General features: G+C 35.2%; 1 pseudogene; it reads left to right on the top strand.

Moving 5' to 3' along the window:
• The first annotated feature begins 2,658 nt into the window (after positions 1 to 2,658).
• LOC121995335 lies at positions 2,659 to 15,284 on the top strand (annotated as a pseudogene).
• The last annotated feature ends 20 nt before the right edge of the window (positions 15,285 to 15,304 follow it).

The raw sequence follows: 15,304 nt of genomic DNA, 5'->3' as shown, positions 1-15,304 counted from the left end.
AAACGACTTTTGAGAGCATGATATAATCAGGAGAGATAATCGAACACATATGAATTAGTTTCATGTCAATTTAAGATTGTTTGGTCATCAAATGATTTTATCTAAAATTGACTTTAATAAAAAAAAAAACAATTGACAACTTGGTTCAAAATTTCAGCATTTCGGTTAGAAGAAAATCGATTTGACTTGATGAAAAATCAACCGAATGATAGGGATAAACGAGAAATTGATATATGATTTGGTAATTTTGAAATTACTTTGCGCGATTTGATAATTTCAGAAACTTACTTTCGTGGTTGGGCAAAAAATTGAAAATTTTAATATTGTCATCTTTTTTTTTAATTGACACTCGTTATTCAACTTAAATAGATTAATTTTGGGATGATCGATTCAATTTTATAAAATTTTACTATCAAAATAAATCAGGAAGCTCTCGTGAAAGATGGCTCTTCAAATGCATAGGAAATTAAAAAATTGATGGCTACAAAATTAAGAAGACATTATATTGTTACATCATTGTTTAGAAGGCTATCATTATTTTTTTAAAGTCTGATATTAGGTATTCGAGTTTTGTCGATTAATTCTAAAGATGATCGATTTATTTCATAAAAAATTTTCACCTATCATAAAAAAAAAATAAAAATAAAGTCGTTTCATATTTAATTGTAATGAGTATTTTCCCATCTCTTTTTATTGCTTCATTAGTCTAATATACTTAGATTATTTGATATTTGTTATTTCATGTATTGCCTTCGTTATTGTTTAATTTTATAATTACATCTAATTACCCTTAATTTTAAGTATGTGGTCCTCTATTTTTGTTTTTAGAAGAATGGTCATAAAAATATCATTATCAAATTTTTTTATACTTCCATAAAAAATATTAGGTTGGTAATGCAAATATTTTATTTAAATATTCCATAAATTTTAAAAAAAAAATTTTAATTCAAGTAAACATTTTAGACAAAATATTTTTTTCCACACCAAAATTGATTTTATGATTTTAGCACACAATTCAAGCAATTTTGGAATTAAAATTTATGTTGTTTATTAAAAATCTTACCAAATTCAAATTTAGTTTAAGCTTTACTATATTTAATTAGTGATTGTATATGTAGATGAATATTTTTTTAAAAGGATAAATAAAATTTAGATAAATTAAACTAATAAATTTATTTATTATTTATGATATTAGTAAATAAAGGATAAGATAGAGAAAAAAAAATAATTAATCAGATTAGGTAACGTTGTAATGATCAATCTAATTCTATGAAAATTTATCATCGATCATTAAAATAAAGGCTAAGTAACTTTAAACCGCCCTATGTTTTCCTTCCAAAAGCAGTTTGCCCCCCTATATTTAAAAAATGACATTTAGCCCCCCTATGTTTTAAATAAAAAAGGAAAAAAAATAATAAATGACCAAAATAACCCTGCTATTTAATTGTTAAACTATGGCTAAATAACTTTAAACCCTTTTTATTTTTATCTAAAAGTAGTTTCCCCATGTATTTAAAAAATGACACTTGGCCCCCTATGCTTTAAAGAAAAAAAGAAAAAAAATAGTAAATGATCAAAATAACTCCTTTACTATTCTAAATGTTAAAATTATTCTAACTGAAACATCCTTATTCAAGGTAACCTTAGATTTTTAGACAAAAAGAAAAGTAAAAATAAAAAATCTCACATAATCGTTGAAAGTTTAATCTTAACCAAACCTGATTGATATATAGGTCAAAATTTCACTTGTTCCTAAAAAAACTCTTACAAAATTTATACATACACCAGTATAAACAATAGATAAGCAACAACTCTAAAAGAAATAACTATTCAAAAACTCATTCCACCACCCTTACCAAATAAAAAAAATCAAAATTTTAAATTAATGAACCAAAAACAAATAAAGATGGAATAAAGTTCATAATTAAAAATCTCTTTCTCATTATCAAATGTGTCATACAATAAAGCAGCAATGAAGTATTGGTGTGACAAAATTGCACCAATAAAAAAATAAGGGTAATCTCATATTTCTAGAAACAAAAGAAATATAAAAATAAAAAATCTTGGATGGAAAATAAAAGGGACTTAAAGTTATTTAGTCATAATTTTAACACTTAAATAAAAGTAAGGGTTATTTTGGTCATTTATTAATTTTTTTTTCTTTTTTCTTTAAAATATAGGGGGGCTAAGTGTCATTTTTTAAATATAGGGGATAAATTGTTTTTGGATGGAAAACACAGGAGAGTTGAAAGTTATTTAGCCTAAAATAAATTAAGAAATACTTTTAACCTCCTTTAATTGCAGTCGAAGAAAAATTAATAACGAGTTCATAGAGAAGCTTATATATTATATATATTTTTAATAATTAAATTAATATGAATGAGTTTTTAGTACAAATGCACAATTTTAGTGTAATCCAAAATCAGTGCAGACGAAGACGATGATGTATCTAGAAGATTATGGGCCCAACTGAACATTTGCTGTTCGACCGAGTCAAAACAAACATGGTTAACTCTTGAAGGCCCCCTCGAATGTTCCATTTCCAATGTCGCCCCTCGACACAAAAGGCCTATTTTGCTCTGCACTATCTCCACTTTCAGCGGAGTTCAGGCGAAGCGACGACGAGATCGTGATCTCTTCAGGTTTTCTTAGAGAAGGATGAGCCGCTACGACGGTCGCGCCTCCGACCCCGGCTCCTACCGCGAACGGAGAGGTAATCCTGAGTCCATCCTGTAACCCTAAACCCAGGGAAAGATGAAACGGTGGGGTTTCATGTTGTTTTTCTGCCCGTTTCAGCGATACGGGACTGGGAAGCGGTTCTCAGAGCTACATCAGGGGATTCGAGTTCTCTGGCAAGCGAGACACGGGAGGCGGCGCGGACTTGGACCTGCTGACCCCCTTCGAGAAGAACTTCTATGTGGAGTCGTCCTCCGTGATCGCCAGACCGAGGGGGAGGTGGAAGCGTATAGCAGGAAGAGGGAGATAACAGTGGAGGCTCGCGACGTCCCCAAGCCGCGAGCCTCCACTGTTATCCAGTACTCCAATATCTATCTCTATATAAATGTACCATCCTACTACTAGGTATCCCAGTTAAAATTAATAAAGCCAGCTAGAATACCATGCTGCCATCATAGCTTAAATTGTATAAAACAAAAATAAAATAAAACCAAATTTTACTTCAAATATATAATAAGAAGAAAAGAGAAGCAATTCAAGAGAAAATTTAATTGGAATATGTTATCAATGTCAAGAGGATATAATAAATTCACTGTAATTGAAAGGGTATGAGCATGATTAATTCATGACAGTATATTGCATTAACTTCGGAAACAACCTCTTGTAAAGGGGTAAAGTTACGTACAATAGACCTTTCCCCGGGACTCTGCATTGACGGGAGCTTTATGCATTGGGTTGCCCTTTTTATTGCATTAACTTTAATGTTGATTTTGTAGTTACTGCCTTTTAAAAATCTTTTAAACCATTGCATTAGTATGCTAATTTCCCATGCAATTGCATATCTGGATAATGCTTTCTTCACTCAGGTGCTGAGATTGTTATTGCTACACCTGGACGTCTTTTTGATATGCTGGAATCACATCATACAAATTTAAGAAGAGTAACTTATCTTGTTCTGGACGAGGCTGATCGAATGATGGACATGGGCTTCGATCAACAAATTAGGAAAATTGTTTCCCAGGTACTTTTTTTTTAAAAAAAAATTATTAGATTGAGAAGTTTGTATGTGGAGTTACTTTATTTTGTGTCAAACATTACAGATTAATGTAGTTTTTTCCTCAATGGCTTGTAATGGCAATTTATCATCAGTTCTGTCTCAATATTTAATTTTTGAGGGGTATGCTTTAGTATGTAAAATGTTATGTGGCAAAATCTTGGAATAAATTTGTTATAGTCTTGTAGGTATCACTATTTAGAATGAGTTGGAACGTTTTCTTGTTTTCTCTTCTTAGCATTGAAGCTCATGGTCATGGGCAACCTTTTATATAACTATGCTATTGAAAGTTGGCTTGCTTTTCATCCTATCTTTTCCTCTTGGTAGTGAACCTACGGATAGGTAACCTTTTTTGTATAATTTATAATCAAACAAGTTATTCTGGTATTTTTTTTTATTGGAGTAATCACGTGGTGTTCTTATCTACAACATTCTAGATTTGTTTTTCTTTATATCAAACAAGTTGATTCTGGTATTTTTTTTTATTGGAGTAATCATGTGGTGTTCTTATCTACAACATTCTAGATTTGTTTTTCTTTATATCTTGATGACTAACACCAAGAAATTAGCCGCAAATATAGCTTTGATCAAGATTGTGGTGCCACTACTTTATTCATCATAAATCTCTTTATTGTGTTGAACTTACTGCAATCTCTAGATTCTCTACATTTTGGGTGAGCCTGAATGTCTTCTGTAAAATCACAAGTTGCCACAAGTTCTTGACCTGTTTAAACTAAAATATGAACCAACACATTTATCATTCTAATATTGGACTTCTTAGTAAATCAAGTCATTTAAAGTTCAGAATTTTTCTCTAGAAGACTGAATTTGATTATATGTTTTTTATTCTTATTGTCACTTCCTTTTTCTTCATGGTAGATTCTCCCAGATCGCCAAACTCTTTACTGGAGTGCTACTTGGCCCAAGGAAGTTGAGCAACTTGCAATGCAGTTTCTCTTCAACCCATACAAGGTAGTGTATTGTTCTTTGTTGCTGAAAAACACAATCAACAGTTGAACTCACTGTGCTATATTTTTTTGCTACATCTCATCGTATCGATTACCCTTACTTTAGGTGATTGTTGGTTCTATTGACTTGAAAGCCAATCTTGCGATACACCAACAAGTACGATGCATTTATATTTATTGCTTTACTGTCATGGTGGTGGAATGACATGTAGATAAAAATTCTTTTCCTTGCCAGATTGTTTAATCTGTTGGACGACATAATGGATGGCAGCTGAATTTTGATATTTATGGACACCAAGAAGGGCTGTGATCAGATCACAAGACAGCTACGTTTGGATGGTTGGCCTGCTCTATCTATCGATGGGGATAAAAGTCAAGCTGAAAGAGATTGGTTTCTCTCAGAATTTAAATCAGGGAAAAGTCCCTTAATGACTGCTACTGATGTCGCTGCTCGCAGTTTGGGTATGCCTCTTCATAATTGAGGTGATATTCTGTCAGCAAAAGGAGCATTAACATTTTCTTTTGCATCTCATTACAGATGTGAAGGATGTGAAATATGTGATCAACTATGACTTTCCTGGATCTTTGGAGGATTATGTGCACCGAATTGGCAGAATGGGAAGAGCTGGGGCTAAAGGCACAGCATATTCATTCTTCACTGCAGCTAATGCAAGATTTGCCAATGATCTTATCAAGATATTAGAAGCTGGACAGAAAGTTAGTCCCGAAATCGCCAAATTAGGTCCTGGTGCCCCCCACCTCCAGGTATGTTCTAGACTCGGTCCTGCTCATGCAAATATTTCTGAATGTTGGTTTAGTATTTGAACACACAAAACAGTCATATATTATAGTTGGGATCTTTTATTTCTTTAATTTCTCATTCACATTAAATAAGAACAAATATTATAGGAAAATTAATGGTCTAAGATTTGAAACATGGAACATAGAAACGCTCATTGGTAAAACAATGGCGGTAATCGATGTTATAATTAGGAGAAGAATTAATATTCCCATTTACAAGAGACAATGTGTCGGAGAGAAGACAAAGATGATAGAGAATTTAAGTTTTAAGTTATGGTACACATGAAGGAGTAAAACAAGAAATGGAGTAGATATTATTGTAGATAGTTCGTTAAAGGATGAAATAATAGGAGTACTTAGAAAGGGGATAGAAGATAGTTGCAGCGAAAAAATTTATTAAAGTAATTAGCATATATACACTTCAAATGATTAGATGGACATATCAAATTTATATTTTGGGACGATCTAGATGAGGTATTACAAAATATTTCACCAACCAAAATGATTTTAATATGAAGAGATCTTAATGAGTATGTATGAGTGAAAAATGAGAAATATGATAGAGTACATAGGGGTTATGAGTTTGAAACAAGAAATGAAGAAGGAAAAACTATATTGGATTCTGTGACAACATTTGATTTTATACTAGCCAATATGTTTTCTAAGAAAAGAGAAGAACATTTGGTCAATATTCAAAAGTGAGAATAATAAATCATAAATTAAAGAATATTAGAAAGATTTGTAAAGATTGTAATGTGATTTTCGTAAAAATTTAAGAACGCTCTCTATTGACTTGAACATATTAGAGAAGCAATGTTATTCAACTAAAAGACTCAATGTTGAGTTTGGGCCTGGATTAATAAGTACCTTTCGGCTTGATTAGGAAATATATTAAAACTTTATTTCAAATGTTGATTACTATTACAAGTCATCTTAGGGCTTATCGTTAGTAGTGTTGGATATACGTCTCAAGTATAGTATGCACGACTCTTAGAATTAAGAATTAAATGATGAAAGTTAAAGATGAGAAACAAAACATATTTAAGGATAGGTAGGATTACAATTATTATGAGAAATATATGACGACTCAAATACGACTTGGGATAAGATGGTATTAAAGTTGAAAATAGTAGCTAAGAGTGTACTCGGTGAGTCAAAGGGGCGAGCATCAAGTAAATAATCTTGGAGGTGGAATAAGAAAATACAAGAGAAAGTGAAAGAAAAAATGAATAGCCTATAAGGAATTATATACTTTTAAGAATGAGGAAAATTTAAAAAAATATGCCGTTGCCACGAAAGATGCAAAAAAAAAAAAAAAAAAACTGCAAATGAAGGTAAGAATGAAATTTTTGAACGTTTATATAAAAAATTAGATACAAGGGAAAACGATATTTATAGAATAACTAAAGTGAGAGAGAGGAAGACGAGAGATCTTATCCAAATAAGATAATATTAAAGATGAATGCTATAGGGTATTAATAAATGATGAGAAAATAAAAGAACGATGGAAAATGCATTTTCATCAACTTTTTAATGAAGGTTTAGATGACCAACTTAATTTAGGAAATTTAAGTATGTTAGTATAAAAATTTAAATTTTTATCGTAAAATTCAAACCTTATGAGCATAAGAAGCTTTAAATGAATTCATAATTGAAAAACAGTTGGACATATTTCGATAGAGATATGAAAATGCCTTGGGAAATAAGATATTGAATGACTCACAAAGTTATTCAACCTGATATTGTAAATTAAAAAATTGCCTAATCAATGGAGGGTAAGCATTCTATCTCCCTTATATAAGAATAAAGAAGATGTACAAAATTGTTCAAACTATAGGGACACTCATAGTTGTGAAAAGCGCGTGCCTCACTGTGCCTAGTTGCAAGCCACAACCAAGCGTGCATTTGTGTTTGGGCAGTGACCTAGGCGCAGTACTTGAATGAAACACCCTTAAGCAAACGTCTTTTGAGAGGTTAAAATGCGCTTTACACACGATTTTTCTCGCCTTATTGAAGTTTTAAAAATAGGCGGTCCATTAGGAAAAGTTCTTAATTTGGTTGACTAGGGAAAAAAACATACAATGTGATACATTTGAAGGAAAAAAGAGGAAATTGGCCGGTTAAATGCCAAGTAAACAAGTTGGTATTCCTCACCTGCAATTTCTAGTTCGGATAACAATATTGTATGAATAATTGTGATTTTCTAACGTAGTAGTAATAGTAGTTGCTCTTTTACATTGTCTACCACTTTCCTTGCTGCTTAAAAGTTAAATGGATGTTTTTGTATTCGTACAAATAATTCCAATAGAGAAGATTATTTGATGGGCAAGCAAGTTGGATAAGCATCATTCGATGATATTAAGAGTTCTTGATGGACAAACTTTGTTATTTATTTTATTATATAAAATTATATTTTAAATGTATGATTCGGCTTCCTCGTCCTCATCTCCGTCAACTTCGTCGTCGTTCTCCTCCACCTTGCTCTCTTCCTTGCCCAAATCGTGGCTGCTTTGCGAGGGATCGACTATCGCAGAAGCAACGAAAGATGGAAATTTGGAAGCTTGATGCGGGATGCAGCCGACGCCGGTGCCAGATTGGTTTCCCCTTCTTTCTATCTCAAGATTTGCGCATGTTGTCTAAGGTTTCATACGCAGAAGCTCTGAAGCCGGTGTTGCCGTGGGCGGCGGAGAAAAGTTTCGATGGAGTGGGGGAGGACTACAAACGAGCCACAGTCTACAATAACAAACCTGCGATATTCTACACAGAGGAAGAGGTTTCTGGTATGTCCAATGCCTTTCGTTTTGCTCTTATTGGGAAATTTTTGGAGTCGAGATCAAATCAGATGACGATTATTCAATCCTTCGCGAATCTGTGGCTGTCCAGTTTCTACAATATCAGGTTTATGAGGTTTGGGCATGTGTTCATCCACCTATCATCAATTGAGGATATGGCTAGGATTTGGACGAGGGGATTTGGTGTATAGGGTGCTTTCCTATGAGGATCTTTAAGTGGTCGCCGAAGTTTCCCTATGAGGCTGAATCCTCTGTGATTCCGGTCTGGATCCAGCTTCCTGATCTTCCCATACATATGTTCTGCAAAAAGGGGTTGTTTGCAGCTGCGAATATTGTTGGAAGGCCTCTGAAAGTTGATCAAGCTACAGCGGATGACTCTAGGCTGACAATGGCGAGAGTTTGTGTAGAGATCGATCTTTTGAAACCAAAGATTGAAGATTTCTCGATTGGTATTGGAGAGGACAGGAGATTACAAAAGGTATCTATGAACGCCAACCTAAATACTGCCTACACTGCCAGCATTTAGGACATTCAGTTGAGGAATGTTATGGTAATGGTTATCATCCAAACCCAGCTTGGGGTGTTGGGAAACAGAGCTCTGCTATTGTGGGGGAAGATCCTAGGGATTTGAAGGAGGACAAACATCTGGAAGGTATACCTAAAGAGTGTGTAGAAGCCCATCCAGGGGATTCTGAGGTAGTGTCTTTGAAAGCTGGAGCGGGGAAGCCAGCATGGATTCCAAAGGAAAAAATCTGTTTCAGCTCCCGAGTTTGGGTCTGTGGAGGGTTTTGCTGTTGAAAACTCTTTCCAGAATGGAGGAGAATGTGCTGGATCTGCATAATCTCGATATTAGAGATAGAGAAGAGGAATTAATTGTGAATCAGAAGATGGTACATGAGGAGGTTGGGGTTCATGTTTCTTATGGAACAAAGCCATATAGGGGGGAGGGTGTAGCTGTGGCTGAAATCTCAAAAAATACAAGGTCGGATGGTATGCCATAGAGAAAGGGTAAAGCTCAGGGGAAAAAATTGTTACAGGAACATAATTTTTTGCCTATTGATGATTCTGATCTGGGGTGATCATAGCTTCTTCAGAAGAGGAGGATGTAGGAGGTTTAGATATTTCTAAATCTTTTGTTTAAATGGAGGATTTGGATTTGGATAATCTTGTGATCAAGAAAGGCAGCTCCGTTCTAAATGATGAGTCTAGTGGTGGTGCAGTTAGACAGCGGCCAGATTGGGATCCAGGAATACTTAAAATGATGAATAACGTAAAACTTAAATGATACAGACTTCCACCTCTGCTGATTTTTAATGGCTGGTTTAATTTGGAATATTAGAGGAATAGGGAATGATGCATCTATGAGAAGAATTTATTTTTTAAAAGAAATTTATCATTTAAATTTCATGGGGAACCCTTTATTGAGTTGGATGAGGCTTTAATGATTAGAAGATCAAGATTTGAATCAGCTATATCTGGTAAAATTTGGTTTCTTCATGATGCCAATATCGTTTGTGATCTTTTGCTTGATCATGAACAGTTTATGCATCTCAAAATAAGCTCTCAATTGCTTCCTAGTAGTATTTTTATCTCGGAGCGGTATGCCAAGTGTAACAGTGGTGAAATGAGAATTTTGTGGGAAAGGTTGCTGGATGTTAAACCTATTGATGATGTTTGCTGGTTGGTGGGAGGAGATTTCAATGTGATCTCCAGTATTGATGAACAATTTAAGGGTGTTCTGTTAAGGCCGGGAGCTATTAAAGAATTCAATGATTTCTTGATGCTATCAGGTTTGTCGGATCATGGTTTTGTTGGGGATAAATTTACTTGGACTAATAAGAGAATATGGAAGAGGTTAGATAGGATTTTAATTTCTCCTTCTTGGAATGATAAGGATTTGGTGGTGCGTGTGGAGCATTTAAGCAGAGCAACTTCTGATCATTGTACTTTATTGATTAATATTTCGGTTTCTTCTCCTCCTAGAGCCTCCTTTAGGTTTCAGAAGATGTGGATCAAACATCAAAATTTCCCCTTACTGTGAAGCTGAATTGGATGCTGCCCTGTTATAAATATGGTTTTCAAAAATTGCAGATCAAATTAAAAGGACTGGATCATTTGAAATGGTGGAATGAAGTTGTATTTGGTAATATTCATGACAAAGTGAAGCTGGAGGAGGAGAGGTATGCTGCGGTTGAGAAAAAGTTTGGTGCCGATCCTTCTGTGGTGAATAGAATTCAGATGGGGGAATCACAAGCTTCTTTGTTTAAAACTCTACACATGGAGGAAATGTTTTGGAAACAAAAAGCAGCTACCAAATGGATAGGAGAAGGGGATAGAAACACAAAGTTATTCCACAATTTGGTTCAAAAACGTAGGTTAGCAGGGAGAATGTTTAGAATCTGGGAGGGAGGCTCATGTTTGGAAAAAGCTGAGCTTATACAAACTTTTGGGTTTCTTTCTTTGAGAACTTGTTAGCCAATGAGGTAGAAGTTCTACATACTGATAACATGGAACAGATTTCAGCATTAATTGACGCTAATGAAAATATTGCTTTGTCAAAAAAATCCAACCATGGAGGAGGTTAAGCAAGTGGTTTGGGATATACATGAGGATGGGCTCTGGGCCGGATGGGTTCTCTGTTGCTTTTTATGAGTGTTGGGAGACTATCAAGGAAGATGTGCTTGAGGCGGTTTTGGACTTCTTCAATGGTGGGACATTCCCAAGGGGTATGGCTGCTACAACTCTTGTTTTAATTCAAAAGTGTAATAATGTGTTACAATGGAAAGATTTTGGACCTGTTAGCTTATGTAATGTATCTAACAAAATTGTTTCAAAGATGGTTGCTAATAGGCTAAATTCGGTGATGTTCAAGCTGATTTCTCCATCTCAGAGTGGTTTTGTCAAAGGAAGGTTAATTTTTGCAATATTCATCTTGAGCTTAATCATAAGCTAAATTATAGGGTCTGTGGTGGGAATCTGATATTGAAGTTGGATATGGCTAAAGCCTATGATAGGGTGCAATGGGTTTTTCTACTTAATGTGATGAAGGCTTTCAGGTTTTCTGATTGTTTTATGGGTATAATTAAAAGATGCATAATAACTGATTGCTGGTTTTCTGTAAGGATTAATGAGATTATCAGGTTTCTTTCATTCTAAAAGAGGTCTAAGACAAGGGGATGCTATTTCTCCTTTGCTATTCATTACATCGGCAGAATTTTTATCAAGAGGTTTGGATCAGCTCTTCAATAGCTCACGTCAGCTATATTTTGCCACTGGATGTGAATATAGGATTTCTCATTTAGCCTATGCGGATGATATCATGATCCTACTGAATTGTTCCTTAATCATGTCAAATGTGTCAAGAAGTTCTTGGATTTCTATATAGCATGTTTTGGGCAAGAAGTGAATGCTTCTAAGAGTTATTTCTTTCCTTCTAAAAATATTTTGGTAACTGGATTTTCAGAAGGTGTTGCTCCTATAACATACTTGGGTGTTCCAATAGTGGCAGGAATGAGGAAATCAGTATACCATCAGCCATTGTTAGAGAAAGTTAGAACGAAACTCCTTGGCTGGAATATTGCTAGACCTTCCTTTGGTTGAAGGCTTGTCTTAATACAAAGTGTTTTGTCATCCATTCCTATGTACTTGCTTCAGGTTTTACTCCCTCCATTGTGTGCTCTCCATCAACTAGAAATGATATTCGCCTACTTCTTTTGGGGGTCTACAGAATTGAAAAAAAGTATACACTGGATAGCATGGAAAGATGTTTGCAAACCAGTGTTGGAAGGGGACCTTGGTGTGGGAAAACTCTTGGATGTTGCCTGTGCCGTGGCTTTAAGACTTTGGTTTAGATTCAGAGAACATAATATACCTTGGGCATGGTATCTACTCAAACAATATTGTAGTAAGGAGTGTCTGGTTATTGTTTCTATTAAAAGTAATGCTTCTTCTTGGTGGAAAAGATTGATTAAAAGCAGAGCTGTAGCAGAAATTCTGAATGGATGGAGCTTCGGTAAGGGGCAGGTGGATTTTTGGTATGACACAGCTTTGATGGGGGGCCTCTTTTTATAGGGATGAATAATGTAGATTGCAGAATGCTCACAGTTTCTAAGTTCTTGGATAGTAGAGGATGAGTTCAATGTGAGCTGGAGGCTTTGTTAGAAGTTGAGGTGGTAGCTGAAGTGATCGGCACAGCTTTATTACCAGATGAGGTTGATAAATTAATGTGGAAACCAGCCGGTGATGGTAAATTCTCATTGAAATCTACTTGGAATCAAGTAAGGCAGAAGTATCATGCTGGTGGAATCTGGGTAGCAATCTGGAGTAGAATGCTATCTCCAACCATAGCAGTTTTTGTCTGGAGGTATTTAAAGAAACAATTACCTGTGGACGAGCTGCTACAAAGAAGAGTGAATCTGGTATCAAAGTGTTAATGCTTTGCTGAAGTTGAATCATGGGAGCACCTATTTTTTGATGGTCCAGTAGCTAAAGAAGTTTGGGTTTTCTTTGCTAAGATGTTTTGTGTGAGCAAATGGAGATTTTTTGAAAATTGGAAGAATGGCAGGGACTGGTCTTCGGGGCAAGGGAGATTGTTTCTTTTTTAATCATTTGGTTTTTATAGAAAGCGAGAAATGATGCTAAGCATAGAGATATCAAACCTGAGGCTCGGTTAATTAGTAGAAATGTTACTAGATACCTTTGTGCTAGAATGACAAGTACTATCCAAAACAAGAACTAGAAAGGTTCTACTTTGATTCCTAGTTTGTTGGGGATTCCCTTGAAGTGTGTTCCTATTAACGTTATTGATGTTGTATATTGGAGAAAATCAAAATGTAGATTTAAATTAAATACAAATGGATGTGCCAAAGGAAATCCTAGTTTATCCTCTTACGGGGCTATTGTTAGAGATGATGAAGGTAAGGTGATTTTTGCTTTGCACGTATTGATAGGGATGAGATCCAATCTTCGGGTTGAGTTGTTTGGGATTCTAAAGGGTTTGGAACTATGTTTTGATAAGCATATGTTTCCATTATGGTTGGAATCTGATTCATTGATGGCTCTGAAAATTTTGCAGTCTTTATCGTTCTATTGGGAGATCATAAATATGGTAATTAGAATTCGAAATAGAGAGGCTAATGCGGCGACAGATTATATGACTAATCAGGCCTATAGGGGTCCTATCGAGCGAATCCTTAGGGTAATGTGATTGATAGGAATCTTTTTGGGATTTGTAGGGTGGATAGGATTGGATTGCCTTATCTGAGAACTTCATGTAAATATGGTTAGTTTTTGGATCAAATGAAGTGATGCTCCCCTCGGATTTGGTGGGTCTCTTATGTGATATGGGATTTCGTATTTGGTATTAGTGATAGGATCGACTTTTATTGGTATATTATTGATACATTTCACCTTCATTCTCTTGAGTCTTATATTGGCGAATCTTTTCTGGTGGACTGGTCTTGCTACTATGTTCGTGTACTGTTGGAAAAGCTCTAAGTCTGAACTTGCTATGTTCTTTTTTGGTGATATATTGCTGAGATTTTAAAAGTGTTCGGTGTCCACCTTGATGGTTGGAGAGTTGTGTTTTTCTTTCCCGTTTATGGTGTTCTAATTTGAAATACGTATAAATTTTGGGTGTCTTTGTTTAACTGTAGTTGGAGGTAAGTTTGGCTCCCCTCGTACTAATTACTATTTCATGTATGTCATTTTTTTTTTAAACGATAGAATTGTTAGGCCAAAATATGCAGATAATAGTTTAGTATTTTGGATTTCTCTGGTATTGTTTTTCTAATTCTTCCTCGTACTGGATCATCTTTTCGCCTCGGTCTTAAAAATACAGATTTAACCCCATGCCTCTTATAAGGGCAGTTATTATCTGAGTTACCCTTGTCCCAAAACGAAATCTCTAGGTATGGAAATAATCCAAGTAACTGAAAGGGTAAGGTAATGGAGTTTAACCAAAGTGATCATTCTTGCAGGTGTGAAAAAAAAGAAGCTTCAGTTATCAGTCCTATAATTTTTATAGATACTTTCAATTAGGCATTTTGATTTAATTCAGCCGACAGATTAAAATATGTTAATTATACAGCTTAAAATTCATGATAAACAACATCATGCATTGCATTGATAAAGGTTTTATGCGTTATGGTTTTATATGAATGGGCAATGAGAAAGGCCATATGTTCACTTCATTTCTGCTGCCTGCTCTAGTTGTCAAGCCATCCCTCGTAAAATGTCAATACCCGCCTCGACCTCCATCTGAAACACGATGATCGATGTGATTTCCACTTGCACTTTTTGAGTAAATCCTCTATATAGTAAAGCATAATCTTCCCATACGCAACTTTGGTTCAATCAAAAGAATGTTTGTAAGAGATTCACAAAGATCAGACTTATTTTCTTGATAAGATGTTATAAGAGATTTACTATTCTGAATATTTTATAAGATAATAGCCAAACGAAAGCAAAACAAAAAAAAAATCATGTGGATTGGGCGACGCGAGGAAGAGGGCAATGCCAAGTACCTTCGGATGGAGCATCGTGCGGAAGAGGGCAACGCCAACTAACTGTGATGGAGTGCTGCGATGGCAAGTTCATGCGCAAGTTTGCTCTCCCTGACAACGTAGACATCAATGCTGTTTCCGCCGTGTGCCAGGACGGCGTCCTCTGTCACCGTCAAGAAGGTGCTGCCACCGGAGCCCAAGAAGGCCAAAGTTGATGAGGTCAAGGTCGCGTGAGCAGTGATCATGTGATTACTCATATAAAACATGCTGCGATTATCTATCTGCTACTTGGATCTGCTGCTATTTTCCATGCTTGCTGTAGATGCCTTTCTTTTGTTCTACTCTGTGAAGCTCGATGCTTCGGCAAATAATACGTAATGTAGTTGTGTGGTGTTTGTAGCAATATCTGTAACAACGTGAACGCAGTATGGTTTAGTAATGTCCCTCTGTTTTCCAACAAATTAAGGATTGCTCGCATTGATTTCTTACAGATCTGAAAGTCATTGATCC

This window comes from Zingiber officinale, chromosome 6A, assembly GCF_018446385.1.
Source record: "Zingiber officinale cultivar Zhangliang chromosome 6A, Zo_v1.1, whole genome shotgun sequence".
In the NCBI taxonomy this organism is placed as follows: Eukaryota; Viridiplantae; Streptophyta; class Magnoliopsida; order Zingiberales; family Zingiberaceae; genus Zingiber; species Zingiber officinale.
This window is presented reverse-complemented; position numbering and strand designations above follow the sequence as displayed.